The 12,651-nt window shown below is 38.7% G+C and overlaps 1 pseudogene; it reads right to left on the bottom strand.

Moving 5' to 3' along the window:
* Positions 1-10,899: 10,899 nt before the first annotated feature.
* LOC149146754 (uncharacterized) lies at positions 10,900-12,403 on the bottom strand (annotated as a pseudogene).
* Positions 12,404-12,651: the final 248 nt, after the last annotated feature.

Below are 12,651 nucleotides of genomic sequence, written 5' to 3'. Positions count from 1 at the left end.
CCTAATGCTAGATTTTAACATGGATTATTGTTGTGATTTGGAGGACTTTCCCCTTTGCATTTGTGACATGTCTTCAACTCAAAAGTGGTCTATCACTAACTGTCACCTTCTTCGAAAGTTACCTGATGATTTGGGGAGGCTCAGTTCTTTAAGAAGCTTAAGAATATCTGCATGTAGTTATGAAAAAGCTTCCAGCATCTATTGGAAAACTTGGAAAGCTAGAACATTTCTCTATATGGTTGCTTCAAATAAATTCCCGAAGAAATAGGGCAACTAAAGAAACTCGAGGAGATTGACATGAGAGAGTGTTCTCGGTTGAGGAACTTGCCTAAATCAGTTGGAGGGCTTAAATCTCTAAAGCATGTTATATGTGATGAGAATATTTGGCAGCAATGGAATCATCTGAAGAGGTGTTCTGCTACCATGGATTTTAGAGTTGAAATTTTAGAAGCACACTTCAACTTGGATTGGTTGGATGGTTAAGGTCTCTCTTAAAAATGATGCCAAGTGCAAGTAGACTGGTAAGATATCAAGATATAACCTTAAAGTTTCCTATTAATAGAGTTTCCCTTTAATAACATTTGATTCTCATATGGATGTCTGTTCAATGTTAGCAGATCCTCATATGGGTGACTCTTCAATGTTAGCAGTGCATATTTTTTACATCTAAGTGTATCCTTTTTGGACAAATTTTCAGTTTATGACTTGTGCTCATCATGGCAAGGTTTTTGTTGTGCAGGATCAAGACGAGTGCACACTGCAAACATGCTATCCATGTTCCACTGGCATTATTGGCCCTTCATAAATTAGTTATCCAAAGTTTCTGTGTAGTATGTCTAGTCCTGCTGGTACAGCTAAATAAATAGTCTTCAAGAATATAAGTGTGTATCTAGAGTCCTCATCATGGTAAAAGTGGGGTGTCTAGTTGTGATCGTAACATTAAGCACCTTTTCAATATTGTATTAAGAGTAAATGACTTCAAATATTGTGTTTTAAAACATTAAATATTGTGTTTTAAGATTAAAAGTTTGCTTAAGATTAAAAGTTCACTTCAACTTGTGGATATAAGTGAGTAAGGACAAATTTTTAATGGAATGGTGATGTGTGTATTTGATTTGTAGTTTTTATGTGTTATGATGATGTTCTATTTCTATCAAATTAGAAGATTTCCTTTAGCTGGCCATAGATCACTATGGTTATCATTGACTATAGTTTATTATCATTGAATTTGATTTATTATGGTTAATTTTGTTTAACCCTAGTTTACTATAATATGACATAGTGACATTATGGTTTATTTATCTCAATGGTGGTTGTTTTTATTTAAACAAAAATCATTTCACTTATTTAAGAAAAAAAAATTATTTCACCTAATTCAAAAATAAATTATAAATTTAAAAAAATAACATCTGAAAATTATTTAGCTAAATTTCCTAGAAAACAAAATAGAACACTTAGACTATTCTGACTAGAAAATATATATAATTAAGATCATAATCTACCTAATGTAATAAAGACAACCACAAAAATCTGTATTTTATTATTATATCTTATATAATCTACAAACATGTAAGTATCGTAATATCAACATCATGAATAGTTTGACAACCTAAATATCTAAGATGCTTTATTAGCACAGTCCAATATATTCATCATGTCAAAAAAATTGCCAACATCAACCATATGAGGAAACATGAAAAACATTAACCGTCTATGCATCTTATTTAGATTTTCCCATTCCCATGTCGTGACTTTTCCTCAATTTATGCCTTACGGTATGAATAGTTTGACAACCTAAATATCTAAGATGATTTATTAGCACGGTCCAATATATTCATCATGTCAAAAAAATTTCCAACATCAACCATATGAGGAAACATGAAAAACATTAACCATATATGCATCTTATTTAGATTTTCCCATTCCCATGTCGTGATTTTTCCTCAATTTATGCCTTACGGCTTTTTCATTGTAACATCTGGTGCAAATGCTAGTTATATTTACCCCACAAGGCATTTCCCTTTGAAAAAGACTCCCCTAGATGCCACCTTGCACCACTATGCAAAGGTGTGGGACTGGGTGGCTACTATCTTTGGACAAACTGATAGGGACAATCTTAGCATATCCAATACTCTAAAGAACTGGAGGAAGAACTTCTCAGGAAATGAGATAGTCAATAAAACCTGGATTCTGGTTCTAGGTTTTGTCATTTGCAATGTATGGAAAGAACGCAACAATTGAATCTTCAAAAACAAAGATCACAGACCCCAACACATAATTGAGAAAATTCTAAGGAAACTCAAAGACACAGTTAGAAGCTTGCTAAGGACCCTTCCTAAAGATCCTCCCCTGCCCCATCAGGAGAGAATTTTACTTCACTTGGGGCTCCAGTCTATTTATCCTTTGGGAATAATTAAGACAGTGAACCCTCTAAACATGTGTGCTACCATTTGGAAGCCTCCTCCTTATGGTTTCTTGAAAATCAATATTAATGGAGCATCTAAGGGAAATCCAGGATTAGCAGGCTTTGGCGGTGCCATAAGAGATGACCAAGGACAAATACAGATGATCTTCCATGGTCACTTGGGGAAGGCTACAAACAACATGGCTGAGCTCATGGCATTACAACAATGCTTAGAAATCTCGGTGAATTCAGGTTCACACAATGTTATTATTGAAGCGGATTTGGAATTAACTATTAGAGCGGATAAGGAGATCAGTAATGACACCTCTCTAGATAAAGTATCCAAGCACTAGAAGCTATTGCAAGTTTTTTACCACATCTATTCTCACCTGCAAACCCTCAAAAATTTAAGATTTTCTCATGTAAAAAGGAAAGTTAATATGTCAACGTCTCGGTTGGCGAATGAATGAGTCACAAGTACAGACAGGGATTCTAGGTATGCTTGGGATTCGCTTCCCCCAGGTAAATTACGGGAGGACTGTCTTTGTAATGCTACCTAGGATATGGAACTATGGACAAACAAGGAGGATCAAAGGAACCCTGAAGACCAGCGAAACGTTGGAGAACTCCATACAGTCCAACCCGCTATGGTTCGGTGATTTTCCATGGTCATGCTTCCCTTTGATTGATTAAAGAATGATAGCCCTCATCATTTGGCTTAGGTGGTGGTTGATAGAGAATCCAGGTGAACAGGATAGTCTAAAGTACTACCCGCTCAGAGGAATTAAGGGTCAGCATGTGGCGAAAGCTCGGGTGGGTTTTTACGCAAGTCAACTGATCCAATACCACAAGCAGTATATTGGGTGAGGTCTGAATGGTTTCCAATTTTTCTATGTTTGGCTCTGATTTCACTATTTGAGCGACACATTGTGGAACGAGGAGAGAGAAAATCGCCCTCATCGGGTGGTTAACTCTTGCATTTCTCATCCTTCCAATATCCATGATGACCGTTGAATCTTAATCGGTGGATCAACGGTGGCAATTGTGTGTGCACGTTGGTCGGACCCGAAAAATATTTAGAGTGTTATGATTTAACTCCCTTTGGGTCCATCTGTCTGTTTGTCAGTTTCTCAGTTTGTCAGTTTTCAGTTTGACTTATGGTGGGACCTCTTGTGGTTCCAAGGTTTACTATGCTCCTTGTACTTTGTTTGGAGGTTCTCTTAGTTTTGGGAGATTGGTTTGGTTTGGCCTGCCCGACTGACTACTGAACTCTCGCAGAGCGGGTGGCTCCTTGTAAATTATGTATATTTGACTAAGTTTAATAGAAGGTTCTACTCTTACTTTATCAAAAAAAAAAGAATTTGCATCTAATGAATTATTTTTTACCAACTTTTAGCTAAGAGAATTAATTAAGCTCTAAAACTCTCCACAAAAAGTTTTAAATGGAATCTAAACTCTCGACCTAGAGTCGTTGTAGAATCTAAACTCACGACTAAAAAATTGTTAAACTCTCCTCCAAGAGTTTGCAACACCAACATCAGCCCTACTAAACTCTTAGCCAAATTAGTTTAAAACTCACGACCGAGAAAATATTTTGGCTTCGAGAGATCACGGAACATATCACAACTCCTCTATACTTACCAAAATGTGTTTCCCTTTTTCGTCTTTTCTCCCATAAAGATAGCACCCGAGATCAAGTTTGGGTGTTACATTCCCATTTCCCTTGTTTCCCATTTTCATCTTTTCACCCATATAAATAGCAACTCGGGAATCAAGTTTGGGTGTTACATTCCCTTGCCCTTAATCTTGAACTCTTGAACTCTTGTTAGTGCATTTGCATAAAAATGTACAAAATAGCTACAAGTACTCCTCTCTCATGGCCTCTTGAATCTCTCATGTGTCATCCTCAATATTGTAGCAAGCTATTATATATGACATGATGAAGATGGTGTTAATACTTTATAATGTTAATACCAAATTTACAATTAATTTTACCCATATAATATTTTCTTTCATAAGATTTAAATATCCTTAGGATGATTTTCTTTTAGAATTCGCTATAAAATATATAAATAAATCAGGTTTTTCTTAATTTTAATTTTCTTTTCACAAAGAAAATTCACTACTTTGTATGCATTAAGCTTGATTATTTATTATGTATTTTTTAACTTTTTCAACCAATGATAAACTTTCATATTACTGTATAACACATTTTATTGTAAAAACAATACTAATTTTTTTTATATACTTAGTTCTATAACAAAAAATTAGTAATTTTATACTCTTACCTCCATATTAAAAATTGATTTACGCTTATATCCATTACATGTTAAGTGTAATATTCATAACTCAATCCATCTGCATGTTGAGTGTAACGTTCACAACTCAATTTTATTTGTCAACTAAATTTATTGCTAAATTTTATAAATATTTAACCTGAAACCATAAATAGAGCAGTAGTTAATCAGAATTAATCAGAATTTTGCATTGATTAGGGTTTATGAAGAAATAGGCAATCGTGTTTTCCTCGCCATCGAAACCTTCACTGAAATACCTCGTTCCAAAATCTCTTAACCAAGATATGTGAGTGTTTAATTTATATTATTTGTTTCGAAGAGCTCTTACCTAATATAATTAATAGTTTTTCCTTGGTTTTACATGAAAAATAGATATTAGTAAATTATTATTAACATAAATATATATTTTTAAACAAAAATGCATGATTTCATTAAATTATAATTGTGAATGGAATGCTTAATAAATGGTTAAAGCTTTTGTTTATGTAAATGTAAAAGTAATAAAATTATTTTAAAAATATATATATTTTTTAAGTTTTAAGAAATTAATAATATAAATAAATATAATTTTTTATCAAAATTTTAAAAATATATAATAACTTATATTTAAAATCTTCATTTAAACTTTTTAAATTCAATAATCATAAACAATATCTCATAAATGTAAGAGTAATAAAATTATTTTAAAAAATACATATTTTCTAATTTTTAAAAAATTAATAATATAAATAAATATAATTTTTTATCAAAATTTTAAAAATATATAATAACTCATATTTAAAATCTTCATTTAAACTTTTTAAATTCAATAATCATAAATATTGCAAAAAACTAAATAGTTTCTATCATAAAATACACATGCTAAATAAGAAGCAAATAAGTCGTATCACCATAAACTTGTCTAAAGGATATTATGTGATACAGTTTGATTTTTTCCCAGAAGATACACATAGTTTTTATAAGTTATCATGATGTTGAAATGCATGTAATTATTCTGTTGATAAAATAGATGAAGCTAAACACTAAATTTCAAAATGAGATCTCTTTATTTGTATGGGAAGGGATTTATTTTTGTATGACAATTTGATTGTTAAAATCTATATATATATATATATATATATATACTTTATCTTTTTATAGATTTGATTTATAATTTTTTAGAAAATACCCCATGTTCTTAACCATTAGACTTATTCAAATTACCAATTTAATTGCTAAAATCTACATAAATATATATACTCTATCTATTTATAAATTTTACCTATAACCTTTTAGAAAATAACACATGTTCTTAACTATTATACCTACTCAAATTATATATATATATAGAGAGATAGAGATATATATAGATAGATAGATAGATATATATTATCTTAGCATTATATAAATAAATATAAACTCACATTATAAATAGTACAAGAGAACAATAGGATTGACTTTTAACACGGAGCTCTGCAAGGCCGCAATCGGAAACCATGGAGGACTCGGGGCCATAACCTTGGGGATTGATGGCCATAGCTCTTGCATCTAGCTGGCCTGATTTAACACCCTCCTCCCTATCTCCTTGGGGTTTTCACTCACTCACCACGCAGTTACCTTGCAACATCGACTCACCAGGAAGTCACAGCTCGTTTACCCTTCATCCTATTACTTTGCCTCCTCGACAACTGTAGCTCCCCTAACTGTGACTGTCGGTTCCGATGGAGCTGGACGACGTTGACTATGAGGCGGACCCTCACCCCGACCAAGTTATCTGGGTGCACCACCGAACCGTGACGGGCTCTGGCCCTTTTGCTGCCACTCTACAACCGCTGTCAGCTGCTCAGTCTGCCCAGTTTAGTTCGAGCCCTTCTGAAAACCATTTGTCGCCCATATCGCATATTGATGATGCACCTGTTTTGGACTATCCACCGCTCTCTCCAGCGACCTTGAACCTAATGGGAACTTGTCTCCAACCCTCTCCCACCTTCGATGCTCCCCTGTTTCACCCTCGACATATCTCAGTGCCCCATTGTGCTCCCTCTACCTCTCGTATCCCCCCATCTAGACCCCCTTCCCTTACCATCACTTCCTTCACAAGTGCTACCCTAACTCCTTGAGGTACAAACCCTTAAACCCCCATCCGCTCAGGCTACTTCAACTCCCCGATCCCTAACCCTAAATCTACCCCATTCACTCCCCAAACTGTCAACCAGGGCTGCTGGGGTATTCTAGAGGATCATCTGACTCCTCGTCGCTCAAATGAACCCACGAAAGGTAGGTGCCTAAAATCGGTTGACAGGAACATCAACCTAGCCCTGGGTCAGGACATTTCGATGGGTGAAGTCACAGATATGGTAAAGAAGGTCCTGGTGGGTCACGTAAGGGGCAGAAACTACTCAGTGGATCATCTTCGCATCTGGACCTCAGAGATTTGGGGTTCCCTTCTGAAAGAACTTCCCATTATCAGGGTCTTGGCTTGTGGGTGGTTTTCCCTTCGCTTCCATAGGGAAGAATACACCGACTGGATACTATCCTGCTTCTGGCACATCGAGCTTGCTCCGGTACTGCTAAAAAGATGGGACCCTTTATTTGATCTAGAGCGAGAACAATTGGGTGCAAGGTCAATTTGGGTCAATCTGTTGGGCCTCCCAATGTAGTTCTGGACCGCTGTTGTGTTCAAGCGCATTGGAGATGGACTGGGTACCTACTTAGAACATGACCAATCTTTTGGAAAGTCAAGGATTATGACAATGGTGCGAATCCTGGTTCATCTAGATACCAGGGAGGGCTTGGAGGAAAAGATAACCCTCCACTGGAGGGATTTCTTGCATCATCAAAACCTAGATTATGAAGGAGTGCCTTTTCGGTGCTGAAGATACCACAAGGTCGACCATCTATTCAAGGATTTTCCGTTGCTCACTCCTACTTCTTAAGATGCTACAAGGGGATTGAAACATTGTCTGTCTGAAGACTCGATTGTGGACGAGCAACCCACAGGTCATGATCACTCAAAGGATGCGGATGGAGACACTGCTCAGCAATCCAATGCTCCACAGATACCATCTACATCCCCTCCATTGACTCGATCCCAATCTGTGGTGGAAGCTACTGCTACAACGAGTAATGATCCTACTTCCATTACCTCTACTCTACTTTACAATCATTTAATTACATCTACACATATTCCTATTTCCCACTCTATATCCCTATTGTGCACTCATCCCTCCACTAACTATGAGCTTGAGCCCCCCTCCCCCATTTTCTCTACAACCCTGCCATCTTTAGAAGCTCTAAACCCTCTCCTTCAACCTCCTCCCTCCCCGTCTACTTTGGGCTCACACTCCTACAACCTCCAATCTCGTCCCTTGATCAGATCCCCCCTACTTTTTATCGGCATCCCCCCTTTCCCTTCCAAGATTAAACCCTCTAGAGGCAGGCCTTCAAAGATTTCCAAAGCCATCAAATCTGTGGTGGTAGATGTGGCACAGGGTCGATAGAACACCATTGAAAGGGCACTTAGAGCACCTGAAACCCTTGATTATGTTCGCTAATGATTTGGCTTTCATTCAATTATAGGGGCTTGGCTAGCCCAAAAAAAATTGGCCCTAAAGCACCTCTTAAACTGTTCCCCCTGTGACATGATCCTTCTTTAGGAAACCATAGGGCCTTCTCATCAGATCACTAAGATCCTGCAAGTTCTTCGTCCTAGCTGGCACTTCCAAGGCCTGGATGTTGTGGGTCGATCAGGGGGTCTAACCATTGACATCAATCCAAAATCAATTAAGGTGATTTCCTCTTTGGGGTGCCTGGGGTTCCTGGGCATGGACATTCTCTCTACACATTTAGGCAAACAAATACACATGATTAATATCTATGCCCCCAACCAAAACAGACTTGCTTTCTGGCAATCTCTATTGGATAACCCCTTGATTAATAGTACCACCATTATAGGGGGAGACCTAAACTTCTCCATTGGAATTGTGGAATCCTGGTGGCATCATTTGTAGCTTGACCCTCTCTCAGACCAGCTGAGCTCTCTTCTGGATCAATATGGGCTTATAGATATACCCATGAATAAGAAGATGCCCACATGGCATAATAGGTGTATTAGCGAAGCTTCCCTTGGAAGAAGGTTGGACAAAAACCTCATACATGAAGAGCTACTTAGTACTCTCGCCTTATACAGACAATGGGTTGGCTCGCGGGGAATCTCGGATCACTCCCCCATCTTCTTGGAAGTGGCTAGCCCATTCAGGAAACCAAGGGCCCCTTTTAAATTTAACTCTTCTTGTTTAAAGGAACCGGATTATGTTAAGATGGTTTCGAATTTCTAACAAGCCCAACCTCCCCTCAGGGATTAGAGAAAGGCTGCCAATTTCTACAGAAACCTATACCAACTCAAGAGATTAACCATTGACTAGACTAAAAGGAAAAACGCAAGGGATGACCAGTCCCTAGTGGATATCGAAGATCACCTGGCCTCCTTAACGGATGCTAGTGGGCTTGGCTACTTATCCACTGAAAAAAAGCTTCATCTAGTGGACTTGGAATCTCATAGATCCAAGATCCTTCTGGACTGAGAAGAATTATGGAGACTCAGAAGCAGAGCAATTTGGCTGTAGGTTGGGGATGGCAGTACAAAATTCTTCCACAAATCTGCCAACAAAAGGAGGGCCAGCAATACTATTTGGCAGATGCCCTCGGAACAGGATCGTTTGGCCACCACTCACTCTCAGCTTGCCCAACTTGGTATATCCCACTTCAAGTAGCTCTTCAAAGCTACCCCTAGATAAAATTACAGAGAGTCAAGATATATTCTATTAATTGTTGAGGAAATTACACACATATTTATACAATCAATAGTATCAAGATAGGAATGCTATCTTGGACGTACAGTAGTGTGGTTGAGAGATTCTCTCAACCACACACTAAACTAGGAGAAATTATATTCTAGCTTATTCCTATTATGTAGGAACAAACTCCTCAATTAGGAAATTACAAGCATAGACAAGTAGGAATTAATTATTTCCAACTCCCCCCCTTAATGACTACTTGTCATGATAGTCAAATCCACCATCATCACATGAATTGCATGTACAAAACCTCCAAAAACACAATTTTCCGTCTTCGGACAGATCCACAACTTCTCCGATCCCGCGGATCCCCTCGAGGGTGAATTGGCGCGATCCTTAATGAAAAACCCGCACCCATTGGCACGATTAATGGCCTAACAGACGCGCCAGTTGGCCTTCCTGGCATTGCTGTTAGCGCGAAAAACGCCAATCCCCTTCTACTCAGAGAAAATCATCTGAGTCTGAGCTAGGTGTTCTGCAGTCCACCTGCTCCTACGAGTACAAAGCTCTCGTGTACACACAGCCACAAAGGCACTTTAAGCCACACAGGCAATTCCGCCACATAGGAAAGCTAGCTTCAAAAGGCACTTCAGCCTCAAACCATATAGATGGTTTCTGGCTCACCACCAACCATTCAGCCACAAAGGCAATCTGCCACCACCAAGCAAGGCCGATTTACCACCACCGGGCAAATCCGCCAACTTCAATATGCCACCATCGGGCAAATCCTGTAGCCACTAGGACTCTATAGATGGTTTCTGGTTCACCACCAACCGTCACATTACAGTGAAAAAACATGGTTTCAGGCTGACCACAAACCATTACAAAGTGGTTTTGAGGTCACCACAAACTTTCAAATGCCTTTACAAGGCTTACATTCAACATTTGGAGTTTCTAGTACATACAATGACTATTACAATAATATGCTAGGGAGTCTATTCCACAAACCACACTAAAACAAAAAATATACTTTATCCCAAGTTCACATCTTGGGCATCTTTGTCAAATAAATTCTTGGAACTTCCATGAACTTGTCATTCGTTATAGAGTCGCGAATTCTAACCAAATAACTTCATATTGAGGTCCGGAATCTCAATATGTATATCAATTTAAATTCCAAAAAATACTTCACCAAAAAACATTTACCCAAGTATGATCCACATACTGATACACAGTTTTCAGGCCACTCATCGGGCGCCAAGCTGCCACTGGCAAAAAACGAGAGCCAATGCAACCCCGTCCAACACGCAAATCACTGCGCGGCTGCAACCTCTGTCAGTCCTCGGCACAACTAGTTTACTGTTCCAGCCACGAATTGCGCTGAGCCAGCCACGAAAGAATACAATCGGTATGGTAGATGTGTTTACACGGCATTTTCACTAAACTGTAAGCGGGATTTTCCTAGCATCTTCTCAATGCGCTTCTTATAGACAGCCTTTGAAGGCCCATGACAACCTTCCTCAAAACTTCTGTTACATTGAGTAAACCCTGCATTGAACTTTGCCATTGATGGAAGTTTCAATTCTTGAAGCTCATCCACTTTGTCCTCGCAGCTAGTGTAGAGGCCCTCACAAAGCTTTGCAGACTTATATTCATTTTTCAAATACAGATTTGCATAAATCTTTTGAATTTCAGACTCAAGCCTCTCTACTGATGTTTTTGCATGGTGTCGGCCAAAACGCTGTTCTTCAAATACACCCATTACTTTCGTCTTTGATTCCTCATGCACTCCTCTGAACAGATCCTCAGAAAGAGGTAAGCTCACACTTGACATCATGTCATTGTACAACTTCAAACACTGATCCACCACTCCCTTATTGAAAACCTTTACAACTGAAACTATAGATGGAATATCGCCCTTGTTCAAAACTTCAAGAATCTACTCCAAAAATCATACAAACTCCTTCCCATTAAGAAATTTCCCACGAACCATCTTTGGTTGAATCATAGATGTCACAAGTCCCTTCAACTCTTCTCGTCGTTTTATGTAGCTTGGATCCAGATCAGAGTCAGGCAGATTACAAAGTTTGGGGCGCAAAAGTTGTGCTGTTTTCTCCCATAATTTCCAAAGATTCTCGAATTTGATTAACCTGCTCAATATTTTTTGTTCCCTGTAAGATTGGGAACATGTTGGAGAGCTTCATTCACCATTTGCTGCACAGCCTTTCCTTCAAGGAAATCACGCTGGATAAGCCATAAAAGCTTTGCAGGTTGGAAAGCAATGTCGCGTCCCTTCACTCTGCCATAAAACTCTTGTGCAAGCTCAACAACAAAGGATAGTCGAGATATATCTGCTTCACGGACCGTTTCAGGCAGATTGTAGATAAGAACAGAACTCATGATTGTCGCTAGAGAAAATATCCGGTCATCATAGACATTTGATTTTCCAACGCTTTCAAAACCTTTTGTATCAAGAAATAAAATAGATGTCCTCACTCCTCCAATATCCATTTCTAGTGGTTTACCCCAAACCCAAATACCTTTTTTTTTCGTGTCACGCATATGCCCAACACCAAAACCTTCTTCACAAGAAAGAGATAGAAGCTGATTGAGAAGAAATGATTTTCCAGAACGGTATGGACCAATAACCGCAACTGCCGCAACAGGAGTTTCTAACTTCTAAATTGCATCTAGCCCACCCTTTGCAAGAATTAGTTTTGTATGCCCAGAGTCTGGCTCTATAATAGGTAGCGCTCGGTGATCATAGGAGCCTTCTCCTCCGTGCTGTGAAAGAGTGGACGAGCATCCCATCCAACATGTAGATGATAATAATAGCAGCAATGACCATACATGGTGACGCCCATATGCCATTCTGCTTCTTCCGCTGTTGTCTCGTCTGTCTACAATCCTAACTCAATTTCAAACCCACAAGCGCACTCGGGTCTCTCTGAGATGTGGCCTGCTAACTAGTTCCCGGGTCACGTTATCCACACAAATGCTCTTTTCTCCAGCGATTCCTCGACTAACAGAGGCTCCAAACGGCCCCGGCAGCCATCAGCATCTCCATGGACAGATTTCCTCCGCGCGGATCTCACACCTTCCACGGCAGTCCGCAGGTCAATTCTCCACCATGGGCTTCACAGATCCACACTCCACGCTGCTGCCGATCTCCGTG

The sequence above is a fragment of the Pinus tabuliformis genome, chromosome X (genome assembly GCF_031772625.1).
Source record: "Pinus tabuliformis cultivar Carrire ecotype Pingquan chromosome X, CPIR1, whole genome shotgun sequence".
Classification (NCBI taxonomy): domain Eukaryota; kingdom Viridiplantae; phylum Streptophyta; class Pinopsida; order Pinales; family Pinaceae; genus Pinus; species Pinus tabuliformis.
Note: the sequence above shows the minus strand (reverse complement) of the source record. Positions and strands in the feature narration are given on the sequence as shown.